Genomic DNA, 18770 nt, shown 5'->3' with positions numbered 1-18770 from the left:
GAACCCTTTAGAAGAACCAGCATGCACAATAATGATACGTTTACCATCGTAACCTTGTGGTTTGCGTACACTTTTTATATAACTATCCTGCCAAGAATCTATTGGTTCCTTTGGCATATATCCATGTTTCATCTAAAAAAATTACATCCCTTGGGGAAGTACTATGACGATTTTCCATTTACTTACGAAGAAAGCATGCCCTTTGACTAGCAATATTGGTACGTTACAGGACGGTAACATACTTTTCTAAAAAATTAAATATGTAGTTAGCACTTTGTAAAGAAGAAATTCAAATAAAATATTTTACACAATATTAATAAATTGTTTTGCATTTTGCTACTATAAATATTATTCGGCTACAAAAAGAAGTATTATTGTTTTAAAATTGGTTTCATTATGCATTTGGTTCCATAAGCAGTACATTATTTATTTAATAAGTAACAATTTTACAGGAAAATGTTAAAAATAATGTATTTGATCGGTAAAACAGTTTCTGATTATAAAACAAAGAACGTGTCTCTTGGCTCACTTCTATAGCTATTTATTTTTTTTTTTTTTATTTTTTATGAGAGTAATAAAAGTGACTTTTCAGAGATGCCAATTAATATTAAATTTAATTTGTTCATACATAGAATACAATGTATTCCGTATAGTCATTTTTATACCCTCAGGTAAATCAGTGGTTTTAGACTTTGAACGAGGTTTGCTTTTTCCAGGTGAAGAAAGAACTGGATCATTCTCTTTTCTTTTTTTAATTGAATACATGATTTTTCTGGGTATTTTAAGTGCAGTCGCTACTCTCTAAAATAAAATATACATTTTTAATCTTACAATCTCAATATTGTTTAATGTGTTGTTACCTCTTGAACAGATAAAAGAGGTTCTAAAAGGGAATTTATTTTTTCCATCTCAAAATATTCACTTCTTCTAAATGTGTCTAGGTTCTAGAGACGTTGGTGACCACATTGACCTATCTAATTCTATTCACAGCAGCTCGAAATAGATCAGTTGACGTTAGACCAGTCCATTTCCTAAGATTGGCCAGCCAGGATATACGTCTACTTCCATGGCCTCTCTTACCCTCAATCTTGCCCTGTAGAATCAACTGTAGAAGTCGGTATTACACACAATATTCACACAGGTTTAAAACCAATTGTTGCAATTGCGAGTTTAGCGGTTTTCCAGCCATTATCTGCAAATAAATGTACATTGGTAACAATAATACTAATCTCTAATTTCAAACATTATGATTGAAAACTCAGAGTTGGTAATATGTACACGTTTGGCGAACTCATAGACAGAAGTTAACCTTATTGACAGGTGATTACTTACAAATTTTATTAACGTATTTTAATTAAATAAATACTTACCAAATCTTAAAAATGTTCTACTAAATTAATTTAACTGTTTTTAACAATAATTGTATCGCTGTCTTACTCTGCCAATTAGAAGTATGTAACTGCGTATGCATAACGTTTTTGGTTAGTAGACAACACTTAATAATCTATCTTAGTTTGTTATTTATAGAAAGACAGCAAATACAAAATATGTGCTTGATAATATGATCGTTCACGGGTAGTCTTTCATTTTAATTTTTTAAATAATTTTATATAAATTATTTTTGAACGTATTTAGTTTATATAATAATTAAATTTTCTATCAAATAATATTTATTTATACTTTATTATTAATATCTGGTCTGAATTTAACAGGTGTGTCATAAGTAAACAATGTTGAATGTGTGCTTCTATGCTTTGTTAATACATTAACAGGTGGCGTTAGGAGTCACACTGTATAACATGGTATAACATAAATCATTAATTTCAAATCCATAAGCTACTTATAGATGGCGAAAGTGGAAGAGCAATCTTATAATAGCGTTGATTAAAGAAAACTACTTTGGAGCCAGTTGTAATCGGTGGTTCATTAGAGATTGAACCCCATGAACTGTAGTCTCATGTATCTTTTTTAAGGGTGTCTTGCTTATTCTGTTCTTAAACCGAATCCTTCGTGTCGTAAGGGACATGTTGGAGGATACTGTGAACTAGCAAGAGAAAGCCATTATGCAAAAAAGTGAAGGGTGTAACTAATTGCATATTAGTTATCCTGAAACTAACCCTGTTAATGGTGGGGCAGATTTTTCTGAAAACCATTAAACCAATATGGGTGTAACGTAGTTCAAACAGTGCGTTATTTCCAGAGTGGAAAAGCAAGTGGCTTAAAAGAACATGGGTAGTAACTACAGCTCATGAAATGTAATCTAAACAAAAAGGCAATAAATCGGCTTAGGCATGGGAAAATTATGCCGACTCGGGCCGACCGTAATAAAGTGACTGACAGGTTGCCCTTTTATTTTTTACACATCTTCGGGTTAACTTAGAAAATACGCTAAAGCCAAACAATAAGCCAGTCCCACCGTCCTGGAATCGTGCCGGAAAACAGTGGTTCCTTGACTTTATGAGTCGCCATAAGTAACCTATGTAGAAACCCTCAATTTAGAAGAGTGATTTCATAGTTTAAACGCGGAATATCCTCAAATTTAAATGTACACAGCGGCCCTCGAAAATTGCCTGTTTTCTCGATTGCAATTTGCGTGTCCTCATAGAAATTACAGAATATATAAAGTAGTATATTTATTTGTGCTTCTCCATAGTAGACTTGACCAGAAGTTGTCGTACAGTGTAGCCAATTCTTGTTCACAAGTAGTAATTATGGTCATACAAAACCTGTATTCTTCCACGCAGCGATTATTACCGTCACAAAAAACATGATTTTTTCAATAGTAAAAATTAAGCACAAAATTGTAATGAAATAAATTTTATTTATATGTTCCGTTTCGTTACATATTTAAATTTATAAAATAAATTTCGATATTTTAAAACATTATTTTTCAATCGTTTGGCAATGTTGGAATTAGCGAGGAAATTCCGTTTTACAATTCGGACCCAGACATGCCGTAAAACTAGTTTTTATTATTTTTTCGCCGAAGAAATGGTTCATTGGCGTTTCTATGAGTACTTAGTGCATTTGGTGAGTATATTTTATGTGATAAGTTTGTAAACTTATTGTTGTCAATACTGTTTTAACAATACTGTATTGTAGTATTGATAAAACGTGTTATTGATAATAAGAGTGTTATAGTTTGTCGTTTTATAGTAAATTTTTAGTTATATTCTTATACAGAATTGTTGAAATTATTGTATATATAGTATATACACAGATTATTGAAATACAATGGACGGAAAACCGAGTTGTTCCAAGAGAAGACAGCAAAATTCTGATGTTGATTCCAAAAATGAAAAGCCGCAAAAGAGATGGAAAATTTTAACGTCCGAAGAGAAGGTAATGATACGTAACATTTATGAAGGAATTGTCGTCAGAAAAATGGCATTAAATGTTAGCCAAGCGGTCGACATTTATAGCAGTTTAACAAAAGTATCCGTTAGCTGTATTTATCGTGTACTTAAAAATACATCCGAAAATAAAGAGGCCAGAAAAAGGTAAAACTAGAGGTAGGAAAAGCATTGTTTTCGATGACGAGACAAGGAATATTATACGTCGAAAAATTCATTCATTTTATTTTCGGAGTGAAATTCCAACACTGAAAAAAATTTCTCAAGAGCTCGAAAACGATGACTCTTTACCCAAGATATCTCGTAGGGTCTTAATCAGAACCATGCGCGAAATGAACTTTCGATATGTAAAACGCAACAGAAAAAGTATGCTATTAGAAAAAAATTAAATTATTCTGTGGAGAAGAAAATCTTTAGAAGAAATACGAAAAATTCGCAGCACTGGACGCAAAATATATTATTTGGATGAAACCTGGATTAACGAAGGTCATACAGTTGGAAAAGTTTGACAAGATTTAAATGTGAAAAGTAAACTCAAAGCATTTATAAAAGGCTGGTCTACAGGATTAAAAGCTCCACCAGGAAAGGGACGGCGTTTAATCATTACCCATATAGGAAGTGATACAGGGTTTTTGATGATGGTTTGCTTCAATTTGAGTCGAAAAAAACAGGTGATTATCATAAAGAAATGACTTTCGAAGTATTTGAGCGCTGGTTTAAGAGAATCTTACTAAAATTAGAATCTGGGTCTGTGGTTGTTATGGACAATGCGACATATCATAGCCGCAGACTAGAACAATTACCGACGACGGCATGGCGGAAAGGGAGAATTCAAGAATGGCTTACAGAAAAGGGTATTGCATACGAAGAATCAATGCTCAAAATTCAACTACTTGACATTGCACGGTTAAAGAAAAGTGAATATCTTAAATATGTTGTGGATGAAACTGCAAAAGATTATGGTGTCAAAGTTCTACGTCTGCCACCTTATCATTGCGAACTTAATCCCATTGAACTTATCTGGGCGCAAGTGAAAGGAAAAGTAGCACGCATATACGCAATAACAAAACGCTCAAATTAAACGAAGTTAAGGAACTTTTGATTCAAGCAATCCTCCATGTAACTCCAGAGAAATGGGCTAAATGTATAGGCCACATAATTAAAGAAGAATATCGTATGTGGGAACTTGACACTCATGTCAAAGTTTTACTAGAGCCAATTATAATTACACCAGGTGAGGATAATGACAGCGATAGCAGCACTGCATCTTCAGATTTAGACAGCGAATAATATTTTTTAATAGTTTAGTAGGAACATCACCATAAAAAACCAAAAACAAAAAAAAACGAGAAGAACATAGTAAGTGTGTATAATGTTTGTGTTTAAATAGAATAGTACAATGTTTTGTTACATCCAAAATTATTTTTATTTTGTTTTTATAGAATTTTATTTTGTTTTATAGGATTTTATTTTGTTTTGTTTTATACTGTTTAAGTGTTTTGTTTATTTTATTTAATGGGACAATATGGCTCTTGGCGAACACCCATTTAAAAAAAAGTGACGCGCCACAAGACATACCTCTCGGGTGGTGTGGAAACTGTCTTAAAATTTGTTTTAAAAAAATTTCATTGTGTAACTCTTTAAGGACGGGTCACGTCAAAAGACGTTTTAGCGTAACTTCCGTGACAGCCTGGTGGCATCAGTAAGCTTTCTGCAAAATTACTTGTATGGAATAAGCCACAAAATATTTATTTATAGTTTAATTTACTGATTTTTCGATCTCTATATAAAGACATCGTTTTCAAATATACAAGTGATAGTAATATTTATTTTTCTATGGTTTTTTGCTTGCCGTTCTGTATATTTAGAAATGATGTTGGGAATAAGTAACAATATATTTAATTGAAATGTTTAATTTACTGACGTTTCGATCTCTATATAAAGAGATCGTTTTCAAATATACAAATGATAGCAATATTTATTTTTCTGTGGCTTTTTGCTTATGGCATTCCGTATTTTTAGGGAGAATGTTGAAAATAAGCCACAATACATCTATTTACATGTTTATTTTACTGACGTTTCGATCTCTATTACAGAGACCGTTTTTAAAGTTAAGAAAAAAAAAAGAAAATAATATAAGAATATATAAATATATAATAATAAACAAATAAAATAAATATAACTATAATTTATATCTTTGGAAACGGTCTTTGGATATAGAGATGGAAACTTGAGTAAAAACTTGCAGATAAATATATTGTGGCCTATTTTGAACAATAATATTTAAACAATATAATATAATTAACGTTGAAATAAAAGTGAGTGTACGCCACTGGATTTTCATACGTCTTTCCCCACTTCTACGCCTTCAAACGATGATTCACTCTCCCAAATAGTGAAATTAGAGTTTTAGTTTAAAATCCACAAGGAAACTAAGTTCCTGTAGCTGGCTGTATACCATGTATCACAAAAAATTTAAGTAAAAATCCTTTATAAAAGGTATATAAATTAAACACCCAGACGGGCTATGTCATGAGACAAAACGTTTTAGGAAACGTTTTGCCTTCATGACATAGCCCTTTTGGGTTTTTAATTTATATACCTTTTACAAAGGATTTTTACTTAAATTTTATAACCTAGTTTAAGAAAGCCACAAGCCATTAGGCTATCAAATGTCTCATTATTTTTTTCAAAATTAAAAGAACTCATGAATAAGCATACTTTCACACCCAGTAAAATATGCAATATTGATGAGAGTGGTAACACTAATGTTCACGTTCCTGGAAAAATTGTAGCTTGCAAATGTATTAAACAAGTTGGTTCCGCTACAAGTGGAGAAAGGGGTACTAATGTACATATTTCTCAGAGTGAATTTTAAGCCCTATATGCTGAAAGGTGTACCTGCTGATTCGGTGGGAACGGCTCATCCTAGTGGTTGGTCCAATGAAGTCATATTCTTAGAATATTTAAGGCATTTTATATATATCACAAAGCCTTCCGTCGATGATAAAATATTAGTAATATTAGACAATCATGAAATTCATATTACCCCCGAAATCATCAACATAGCTAAAGAACTTGGGATCGTAATATTGACTATTTCACCTCATACGAGCCATAAGCTCCAACCCACAGTGTGGCTCACAGCTCCAAGGCCCAGTGTTGTTGGCCCATATAAAACTTATTATAACAACGCGTGCACCGAATGGATGATAAGAAACCCAGGAAAACCAATATCTATTGATAGAGATAATCCTGCTAATATTAATGAAGACATTTATTTCAGATCCCCTATTAATAATCATAAAATAACTGCTGAGACTGAAGAACCTGAGCTACCATACAAGTCACCAGAGGTAGTCCGCCCTTTACGTAAGGCACCTCCAAGAACAAACATATAAAAGGTCGTAAAAGGGGCAAGTGTCGAGTCTTAACTGATACACCTGAGAAAAATGAAGTAGAAAACGAGCACGAGGAAAGAATGAACAAAAATATGAAGAAAACATCTGTGAAAAGAAAAGTTATGGACACCCAACCGAGAAAGCATCATTCAACAGGCAATAAAATTAAAAAGACTAAACCAGTATTTCCTCAATAGAAGGATCTCAACACTTCATCATCTTCTGACAACGGCGACGGGAAAGCATCCCTTACGATGATAGTTCGAATCCGTCTTCTGAGCATGAGTCAGACATAAATTGGGAAGGACATATGTCTAAAAATAACAAACCAGACACACGAACAGAGTTTACACTGGAAACTGGTAGATTTTACCTAACAAAGCTTATTGGAAAGAGGTACGATTTTATGTTGCTAAAATAGTATCTTTAACTCCAACAATAATGGTTAATTACCTGAAGAGAATCCGCTTATCTGAAAACTTCTGCCTGATTGATATAAAGGCATATGAATCGAAAAGGAAGACATCATTAAAAGCGTCGTGGAAGTTCCCAAGAAAGATGGATCCTCAAAGCGTCAACAGGATATTTATACTTTTAACTTGGATTTTGAAAGGTATTTGGTTGAGTAAAGTTTTCGTTATTTAAATTATCTGTTCTTATGTTTAATAATAATAAATCATTGATTTATATTATTGGTAACTTATTTTGCTTAAAATGGTCCTTATTCTAAACAAAACTTAATAAAACAAAAAATTTAAAAGGATTTCCTTCCTATGTAACTTGAAATGTGTCTGTTAATTATTAAAATAAAAGTTTTGGTAATTATGTTTACCAGTGGCCCAAGGTACAACCTTTGGTAGCCCAAGGTATAATACGTATTGTATCTTGGGCAAATTGTAGGCGTTCAAGAATTTTTTTCTTTTAAGAAAACCAACTCATGTAATTAGTTGTTATTTTTGTGTAAATTTTAAAAATATAACTTCACTATTGTATTTTGTAATACCTGTTTAAAAAAATCCTGCCCAAGGTACAAGCCTCTCCCCTTGATTCTTCCGCCCACTCCATAATAGCAATTATTTTAACTTAATAAATGAAACAGGAGGTAAATCGCGAGTATGCACGTAGACTTGTCCAGACATTTGTTTGATGCGACGGCAAAGTACCGACAACCTAACAGATAGGACGCCTCGATCTTCGATGTCCATAATAAATTCGATTCATTGTAGCGTTGGTTTTTGTGTATGTGTGTATATCTTGTGTATTGGATGTGTCTGCTGTCCTGTTTTAGGCTTGTGCCTCTTCAGGACGTGTTTCCTTTTTGATGGGTGTGGCACTGGGATTTTTGACGTGTCCACTGGTGTTGCGGTGTATGTTGGTGGTTGAGCTGCTTTACTCCATAATACAGTAGAAACATCCTTTTATTGTGTCATGTTACGATGTTACGCATGCGCATGCATTCCAGAATTAAATAAAATTCGACGGTGTTATTTATGACACGAAGTTTTGTGGCATGTCTGTACGCACCTTTTAGACTTTTTGTTTTCATTATATTTCATGAGCTGTAGTTACTCATGTTCTTTTAAAGCCACTTGCTTTCCCACTCTGGAAATAACGCACTGCTTGAACTACGTTACACCCATTTTGGTTTAATGGTTTTCAGAAAAATCTGTCCCACCACTAACAGGGTTTGATTCAGGATAACTAAACTTTCCCCTAATTCGTTTGTTATGCGCTGAATGAGAGAGGCTTGGACTTGAGGGATCGGATTAACAGTATCCTTAAACGTACGAAGGATTCGGTTTTTGTATGAAAAAAGCAAGATACTCACGAAAAAATACATGAGACTACAGTTCATGAGGTTCAATATCTAATGAACCATAGATGCTAACGAATCCAAAGTGGTTGTCCCTAATAAACGCTATCATAAAAATGCTCTTCTACTTTCCCCATCTACATGTAGCTTATGGATTTAAAATTAAAGATTTCTGTATATACGGTATTCTCTAAAACAAACAGTACCGAAATTTAGACGGTTATTCGCGAGGAACCGCAAAGTGGGCGACGCCTGGTGGTAGATTTCAAAAGCGGGAAATCCTTGAAATTGTCATTAGTTTGTATATAATAAGCGACCGGTTTATATTGTAATTAACAATGACTTCGGCTTCAAAAAACTATTGCAGTGTTCCTCAATGTTCCTCCTATTATAATTCGCAAAAGAAATTCCATACATAAGTTTCCGCTGGATGAGAATATGAGAAAAGTTTGGCAATGCATTTTGCGAATTTTGCAGTTTACATTTTACTGAGAACGATTACTTTCCAAGTGTTATATTTTAATATATTTATACTTAATTTACTTTATAGTAACACCTGAAACTAAATTGAGAAGACTGAAGAAAAATGCTGCTCCATCAGCTAAATTGCCCCTACGGTCTCATGAAGATAGTAGAAAATGCATCGTTTTGCTCGATGAGAAAACGTAAGGCGTAATTTACAAAATATAACGTGGCCAGCTCCCAAAAACTGCCTCACCCTAAACTAAAGATCTCTACCGATCTTGCAACCATATAAATAATTAAGATATTGTAAATTTTACTTCCCGTGTTTCAGACATACTGTAGAAAAACAAACGTTTAATTTTATTTTTATTCAGGTTTGAGAGTCAATTACCTTATGTATAAACTCGAATCACAAATAAATAAACTTTGAAGAACGTACTCCTTTACTTTGGCAAAACACACGTGTAAATGATTTATATTAAACGTTTTATAGCTTAGAGATCAAATGACACAATGATTTGTTTTCCCGAAGTTATCGTCCATCTTTGAAATCTTCAGCGCCCCTGTCGGAATTGGCTATTGCGAAATTTGATTGTTTTTATTTGTTATTAACTGTCATATTAATAGATAGAGCTCTATTAATAAAACAGGAGAAAGTATTTATAGTAAGTAGAGCATTATTTCCGCTCATATGGATATCAGGAAATGGACGGAATAATAAGCGGCCTTCAGTAAGAATATAATATAAAGGCGCGTAGACATCTGGCGAAAGCATGTGACCAAAGCCTTGCCTTTGACCAAATTTATTCGATGTTCTTATGGAAAATTTGGTCTTTTGTCCACATTACAGCGAACGAATTCGTTTGCAGTCATTCGTTTAGCTTCGCGGGTATTTTTGGGGATTCGTGGCGCTGTAGTTATGTAAATTGTAAAAATGACATCGGATGAGGATATAATTATTGCAAGTGCGTTGTATATTATTATCATAGATAAAGAATATATATGATTATTATTAGTGAGGTGGAGGCCGAAGAAGTGAAAGTCCTCTCCAAAAAACGATGAAAACGGTGCTGGTGTAATAAATAAAATATGCAAAAGATTAAACGTCATTTTTTAATTCTGAACAATATATAAACAATGTAAGATCACTATTTCATTTTAAATACTAAAGATGAAAACCGACAAATTATATGGAAAAGTGACCCAAGTTTACTAAAGAAGCATAAAAAATCCTTTAAACTGAGGTTTTTCAAAGTTATTTTTGTTAGTTTGTTGCTTAATCATGGCAAAAATAACTTCAAAAGTTGATTTTTTGAAAACTATTAATAACTTTTCTAAAAATGCACAAAAAACTTTGATTTTGCTTAAAAATAAGAACAATCGAACAAATATTCAGCTTTAAAAATTTCTACTAGTTTTACTAAATACCTAGTTATTGCAAAATTGAAATTGTTTATTCCAAAAAGCTTTTATCTACAACGGTATTATGCGTAAACTATGGGGTCTACATGATTATTGAAAGCACCAGATTGAAGAAAAAGACACTCTAAATTATATGGAAAAGTAACATAATTTTACTGAAAAAGCATAGAATATACTTTAAAATAACTGTTTTTAAAGATATTTTTGTTAATTTGTTGTTTAGTTATTGCACAAAAGTCGTTTTTTGAAAATTATTAATAACTTTCCTAAAAATTGCACAAAAAACTTTAATTTAGTGTGATAATAGGGAGAATACCTCATGTATTCAACTATGAAAATTTCAAGTTTCACTTAACAGTTATTGAAAATTGTTTATCCCAGAAAGCTTTTATCTACAATGTTTATGCGTAAACTATAAGGTCTAAATAAACTTTAATACACCAATGTTATCAAATTAAATCATTTAATGATTAAAAAATTTGTGTTCAATATTGTAAAATAGGTTTACAAAAGCACTGTGATTTTAAGCTTATAAACATTCAAAATAACTCAGACACATCAACATATATCCGTTAAACCGAATGATCTCATTTTCAATGAAGACCTGAATGTCATTTTGGACAAAGGATCACACCATTATTATAGGAGACCTGAACGCAGGTCGCTAAACTGGTTCGACAGAACCACAAAGCGCAACGGGAGACTATTATGTGTATCGAAGAGGGATAAAACACCATATATTGGTAGGGCCCACAAAACCTACATATTTCCATGGCGGAGACAGACTTCCTACATTCCTAGACATAGCAATTCTACAAAACGTGGGTTAACAATACGAAATACATTCAATGAAGGAGGATGAATCAAACCCCAACCCAATTTTATTGACCCTGAGAGCACTAGAAACAAACTACTTGCAAATCTACAAGAAAAAACGAACGAGTTGGCCAAACTACAAAAATAGAGTAAGCGAAACCATCGGCCAATAACAACATTAAACACAAAAGAAGAACTGGAAGAATGTGTTCTGAATCTAAAAAAAATGATACAAAATGCGATCAAACCCAACACCACAGAAGAAGAAACATCAATAGTAAAAGGAAGATTCAGGGAAATGAGCAACGAGCTACGAACTGATGAAGGGAAAAACAGGAAAAAAAGAAGAGCCAATAGTACAAGAAACGAAGGGGACAAAATAATTGCTAATGAGCTGAACAGGGAAGTCAAAAAACAATTAGAAAAACATGGAAACGAAAATTGTGACAATTATATTCAGAAAATAAATAAAGAATTTGCCAGCAAAATCAATAGTATACATAACTAGATAAAGCATTAAGATTAACCCTTAACCACTGACGTGCGGTATACCATTCATTCATTCATTTTGGCTTTACAACCCTGTGTGGGTCCTAGCCTCCCCAAGAATTTTTCTCCAGTCGTCCCTATCCATCGCCTTCCTCCGCCAAGCACGTATTTCCATATTTCTCATGTCTTCATCGATGTTATCTAGGAATCTTGTTCTGGGTCTTCCTCTTCTTCTTTGACCAATAGGTCTATCAAGGAGCGTTTTTCTAGCTGGGTCGGTTTGCTCCATCCGCATTACATGGCCTACCCACCTCAGACGTCCTATCTTTATGTGTTTTACGATATCTGGTTCCTGGTATATCCTATAGAGTTCGAAGTTGTATCGTCTTCTCCAGACACCATTTTCATTTACCGCTCCATAGATGCGCCTTAGTATTTTTCTTTCGAAACATCCTAACATGTTTTCATTGCTTTTTGTTAAAGTCCAGGTTTCTGAACCATATGTTAGGACTGGGCGTATTATTGTTTTGTAGAGTTTTACTTTTGTATTTCTTGATATAACTGTAGATTTAAAAAGGGGATTAAGCCCAAAATAGCATCTATTAGCCGTGCAAATTCTGCGGTTTATCTCTGCGGTAGTGTCATTTTCAGTATTGACGAGCGTTCCCAGGTATACAAATTCGTTAACTGCTTCGATGACGTCATTTTCTATAACAAGTGGCCGTAGTGTTTGTGGTTGCGTACCTATTTTCATGTATTTTGTTTTGTTGGTGTTTATTATTAAACCCATTTTTGTAGCCGCTTCCTTTAATGCTACGTACGCCTCTCGTGCTGCGTTTTCCGTTCTCCCAACAATATTGATATCATCAGCATATGCTAAGATTTGCACAGATTTGTTATATATTGAACCGGTAGTTGTGATTTGTGACGTACGTATTACTTTTTCCAGAGCTAGATTGAATAGTATACAGGAGAGTGGGTCTCTCTGACGTAGCCCGTTATTTGTTTTAAAAGGTTCAGAGAGTTCCCCCTGGATTCGTACTTTGCATTCAACTTTTTCAAGGGTTAGTTTGGTTAAACTTACCAACTGATTTGGTACTCCTAGGTCTATGATTGCTCTAAACAATTCTCTTCTATTTACAGAGTCGTAGGCTGCCTTGTAGTCTATAAATATGTGGTGCGTGTCTACACCGTATTCCAGTGTTTTCTCTAGAATTTGTCTTAGGGTTGAAATCTGATGAATTGTTGATTTACCACCTCTGAAACCAGCCTGGTATTGTCCTATTATTCGCTCTGCATATGGTGCCATACGATGGCATAGTATATTGGAGAATATTTTATACGCCGCATTTAGGAGCGTAATTCCTCGATAGTTAGAGCATTCAAAGATATCACCCTTTTTGTGTATGGTGCAAAGTATTCCAATTTTTTCATCACGGTATACCATACCGTGATGAAAATATATTGTTGTAAAACGTGTTTTATAAAAGATTCCTACAAAATCATCTGTGTACCTTCAAGTGGTGTGTAATTATACCTGCTCCCAACTACCGCAGTTTTAGTATGGGTTAAGTCTTTCTTTGAGCTACGTTGACGTAAAGTTTTATTGCGGTATCACGTACCGCATGTCGGTGTTTACGTTTTCCTAGTTAAAAGCAGTCCAGTGTATTCTTTCGTTATTAGTATAGCAGCAAGTTCATCAAGTTGTTCTAAATTTACTCGCAAATCTGTAAAACCTTCGGATTATGATTTTGAGGCTGTTTTAGCTCAATGGGCTGACGAAGTACCTAGCGATTTAGAATATTTTAGTGATAGTGATATTGACGATGTAAGCACAGAAGTAGGCATTGAAAGTCAACACGACACCGGAAGTGAGCAATCGGAAGGTTCTGAAGACGAATATGATTCGAATGCTAATGATAAGTCATATTTGTACGGCAAAAATCGTTTTAAGTGGTCTACTACAGAACCCTCAAAAAATGTAAGAACTCCGTTGCACAATCTTGTAACAACACTACCAGCTCTTCGGTCCAAAGATGTAAGAAACGAGAGTTCATCTTTTTTTTTTAATTTTGTTATTTAAGAGGATATAATACAAGAAATACTTAAATGGACAAATAATAAATTACGTGCAATTCGTGAAAACTATAAAAAAATGAATAGACCAGAACCAAATGAAATTGATGAAATATAACTGAAACCTTTTTGGGATCAACTTTCAAATCCAACGACGAAGATATAAACTCTATATTTGCTACAGATGGCACCGGTAGGGATATATTCAGTTATGTCAAAAGAAAGATTTGCAATATTTCTAAAATTTTTACGTTTTGATAACCCTCTGGATAGAGAGAAAAGAAGAAAGATAGATCCAACAGCAGCCATTAGTAACATATTTAATATATTTATATCAAATTGTCAAAAACTGTATTCCGTAGGCACATGTATTTGTATTGATGAAATGTTGGTCGGCTTTAGGGGAAGGTGTAGGTTCCAAATGTATATGCCTAATAAGCCTGTGAAATATGGCATTAAAATAATGTGTCCGACTGATGCACAAACGAGTTACTTATACCATACCTATATATAGAGGCAAGGACACTGACGGAACAGCTATTACAGCTAACTATTAAGATATTTTCCTGACATATGAAAGGAAGCTCACCTAATATTGACCAAAAAACCAGGAGAAAACGGCACATTTCCACAGAATTATCGACTGATAAGCTTATTACCAGCAATAAGCAAATTTACAGAGCCGGTCATACTAGCTAAGCTTAAGAAAAAATCAGAAGCAATCGGAACAATATCTGAAGCACAGTTCGGATTAAGATCCGAACACCTATATGAACTTCAGGTGGTGCAATTAGCAGAATACATCACGAAAAGGTTTAATGAAAAGAAATATACAGCAGCCACCTTTCTAGATGTCAGTAAAACCTTCGACAGAGTCTGGTATGAAGGCCTGCTATATAAAATAGACCAATATGGTTTCAGTAAGGCGATGACATATCTTCTCTCGTCATACTTAGCTGACAGGAGGTTCAGAGTTTGGATAGGGCCAGCCCTATCCGAAGTAGGAACCATGGACGCTGGTGTGCCACAGGGAGCGGTGTTGTCGCCGTATCTATACACTATATATATATATATATATATATATATATATATATATATATATATATATATATATATATATATATATATATATATATATATATATATATATATATATATATATATATATACGGCAGACACCCCAACAGAACTCAGATCGTTGCTAACTCTATACGCAGACGATACAGCTATAGCTGCTAGCAGTACCAACCCATATCTAGCAACAAGACACCTACAAAGGGCACTTAAGAGCGTAGGCGCAATTTCGGGCCAATGCTTTTTAAATGCATTCCTTTTTTTCGAATCGTAAAAAGTATTCTTAAAAAATTTAAACGCAGAATGAAAGAATACATTATTACTGAGGGCCAAAAGTCCCTGAAAACTTCTATAATGTTTATTTTATTTATTAAGTTACAGGGGTGAAAAAGAAAAGAGAAAATTTAGTGTGATTTTTAATTTCAAATATCTCATTCAAAAAAACTTTTTGTTTATTCTAAGGGACTTTCCGCCCTCGGTAATAATGTAATCAATCTTTCATTCTGTGTTTAAATTTTTCAAAAATATTTGTTAGTCTTCTCAAACTACAAGAATGGTGTGTGCAGTGGAAAATAGCTGACAACCCTATGTCAACCACATGATCAGAAAAGCTTTGAATAGTACTAAGGTACGTATTTAGAGATTCACAACAAAAAAATCCTGAAAATGATGGACAAAAGAGCACACGAAATATTTAACAAACTTAGGAACCATCCGAGGAGCAGACTACTAAGAGAGTTGGAAGACTATGACAACCAAGGACGGTACACAGACGGCCCAGACAGCAGTTAGCTGGATATAGAGAAAACCCATGAGTAGAGTGAAGAATGAGATAACCATGGGATATTCGAACGTACGCAGTAACAGGAGAGCCCTAAAAATTAAAAAAAGAGTTTAGATCACAAAAAAAAATATTTACCCTACATTATATTTATTTCCTTTATTTAGTTATTTTATTTTTATACTAACCAGTTACTCTATGAAAACAACAAAAACCAAAAAATTATATACATGGGACATGTGATGGACGTATACACCCGGAAATACACACCCCACCCATTATTACTTTCTCTCTAATATCTCTGAAGACTAAATCTTTTTCGTTGTCGTATTCGTCTTGATTTGATTCCCGTCAATATTCGAGGCGTATTCAATTTTTTTGCAATTTAATTTTTTCCAGAGAATAAGAAGCAAACCCATCGCTCTAACCCCCAATCTTGAAGAGTCAGAAAGATTTCTGCAGGGGCCTTCTACCTCTGAGGAAAATTACATCTTTTAAAAACTTAGAAATTTTTCTTTGCCATTCGAATCTTTTACTTTGTTCTGACTCAATAATGTTTTACTTGCACAAGTACTTTTCTCCTTTCCTAACCTTCTCTGGGAGATATAAGTTGCACTAGGGCTCTATGCGTTTTTATTTTCTAACGTTCACGTTCATTTTTGTTTAGGATGGAGTATGATTTATGCACCAACGCATGTGTATCAAAGTACGAGCACTAACAACTATGTGTTGGGACAAACTAAAATTTATGCGTAATTTAGATAGCTGACAGTTAATTTTTTTCTGATAATGTTTTTTAGTCTAATACTATGTAATTAGTTAATTACTAATAATATCGGTTCAATCAGTAACACAAAACAAAATATACCTACTAACTCTCCTTCTTCCTCTTTATAAGCAATTCTGCTTGTTCATTGGCGGATTAATACCTCTATGGAAGGTTGTCACTCCATCTTTTGCGCCTGCTTATGTGGTTATTCTATTCTTTTTTTCTATTTTGTGTTCATTCATTTATATACTGTACGTTACATTTTCTTCTAATGTCTTCTCTTTCGATCTCTCAGCATATTTCCTGTAATTCTTCTCAGTACTCTCATCTCTGCCGTTTCCAGTAGCCTTTCTGTTGTTGCTGTGTCGGGTCCTATTTCTAAGGCATATGTCATTATTGGTCTTACATTGGCTATATAAATTCTTGACTTCATCTCAGTGTTAATGTGTCTGTTTCGCCATATACTGTTATTAAGGCATCTTAGTCTATTTGTTTTTTGTACTTGATCGCTCACTTCTTTGTCTAGGTCTCCATAGCTGGACAGTGTAATTTCAAGGTTTTTTATATCCATTTTATATCTGATTGGTTCTTTGCTCATTACTATCAGCGGCGGCTCGTGGCCTAAAAAAGTGGTGAAGATGAGGAAAGCTTGCCAGACCAAAAGGAGTTTTGGTACCTACGTCGCGCCCAAAACTCATTAAAAATTTGTTAAAAAAAATGTATAGAGTTTAGGGCCCTAATAACTTGAAAACAGTTTTTTAGGGCACTTATACTAGATATGATTCGTTCTGCTTGCCTGGGGTATTTTAGTTCTGCACCTTGACATTTCATTGAGGGTTTTTTGGCGATTAAAACACCACGCCTGCTTAAACGGGTTGGTGAGTTTCGATTCAGCCGCCCACTCTGAGTCAGATGCTGATTGTAGCCGACCACTCTGGATCAGACGCAGATGTTTAAAACACTGGTTGGTCGACCATGTAAAAGAACATCCCTTTTATCTTCATTTTTCCAATACCTAAACGGAGTCTCTAATATATTACACACCAAGTCATTAATTTAGCCACCATTTAATATAGTCTTCTGCAAGTCATCATGCAGGGTCGAGTCGATGGCAAAAAGAGAATCAGTAGAAAGAGGAAATTATGGCTGAGAAATATTCGAGACTGGACAAACATGACTGTAGACGAATTATTCCACGTTGCAAAAGACAGAGAAACTTTTAGAAATGTGGTCGCCAACCTCCGGTAATGGAGACGGCATAGGAAGAAGAAGACGAAGTCATTAATTCGATTTATGTCTGTCTAAAATTATTTTTGTCCAAACGAAATCCACGAGAACACTTTATATCCGAAATCCGAAACAAACCACAGAGAAATATTAATAAAGTGCACTAAACAAATAAAATTAATACTGTGACTAAACTAAACTAATAAATACTATACTATACACTATACTATATACACTATACTATATAAAAAATATCTATATAATAGACTAAATTTCAAAATCTTGTCGCTGAGAGAAATTTCCGAAAAATAGGAATACCAAATACACATCCAACAGTGGGCGAAGACGAATAATATATTCATAGACAGAACTGCACTCACCAGTTTTCTCAGCTATCACTAAGGATAGGCTGACGTCACGTTGCCATGGCAACCGTGAACGCTCATGCAGATGCATTTCGCATTTCAATAATTGATTTCAGAATTTAGATATAATAATGTTGCTTTCATTTTTTATTTATTTGTCTCAATTAAATTATATTTTTTTGGTGAACCTCACCTTCACCTACTTCACCTGGCCGGCCGCCGCTGATTACTATTGTTTTAGTTTTCTGAGATGGGATTGTCATATTAAATTCTTTTACTCTTATGTTAAATCTGTGCACCAGTCTTTGCAGACTATCTTCATCTTAGGCTATCAATATTGCATCGTCTGCGTAATAGAGTATTTTTATTTCTGTGTTTCTCATTCTATACCCTGTTCCTTTGTTAAGACTTTTGATGATTTCATCCATGATTAAATTGAAGAGCATAGGACTCAATGAGTCTCCTTGTCTTATTCCGCTGGCTATTTCTATAGGTTCTGTAGGTTGTCATCTATTCCATTTTGTTGTTTTGGTAGATGTTTTCGATAGTTTTTATAATATTTTGAGGAACTTCTCTATTATACAGAAGATGGATTACATCTTTGAGTCTTACTCTATCAAACGCTTTCTTTAAGTCAATCAGACACAGAAATGCTGGTCTATGATACTCTAGTGATTTCTCAGTAATTTGCTTTATAACGAATATTGCATCTGTACACA

The 18770-nt window shown here is 33.9% G+C and overlaps 1 long non-coding RNA gene across 1 annotated transcript; it reads right to left on the bottom strand.

Moving 5' to 3' along the window:
• Nucleotides 1-491: 491 nt before the first annotated feature.
• On the bottom strand, nt 492-1494 carry LOC140442621 (uncharacterized). The gene is made up of 3 exons (XR_011951085.1): nt 1371-1494; nt 861-1192; nt 492-801 (listed from the first exon to the last, which is right to left on the bottom strand). It is a non-coding gene; the product is annotated as an uncharacterized lncRNA (long non-coding RNA).
• Nucleotides 1495-18770: the final 17276 nt, after the last annotated feature.

The sequence above is a fragment of the Diabrotica undecimpunctata genome, chromosome 6 (genome assembly GCF_040954645.1).
Source record: "Diabrotica undecimpunctata isolate CICGRU chromosome 6, icDiaUnde3, whole genome shotgun sequence".
NCBI classification, from domain to species: domain Eukaryota; kingdom Metazoa; phylum Arthropoda; class Insecta; order Coleoptera; family Chrysomelidae; genus Diabrotica; species Diabrotica undecimpunctata.
Note: the sequence above shows the minus strand (reverse complement) of the source record. Positions and strands in the feature narration are given on the sequence as shown.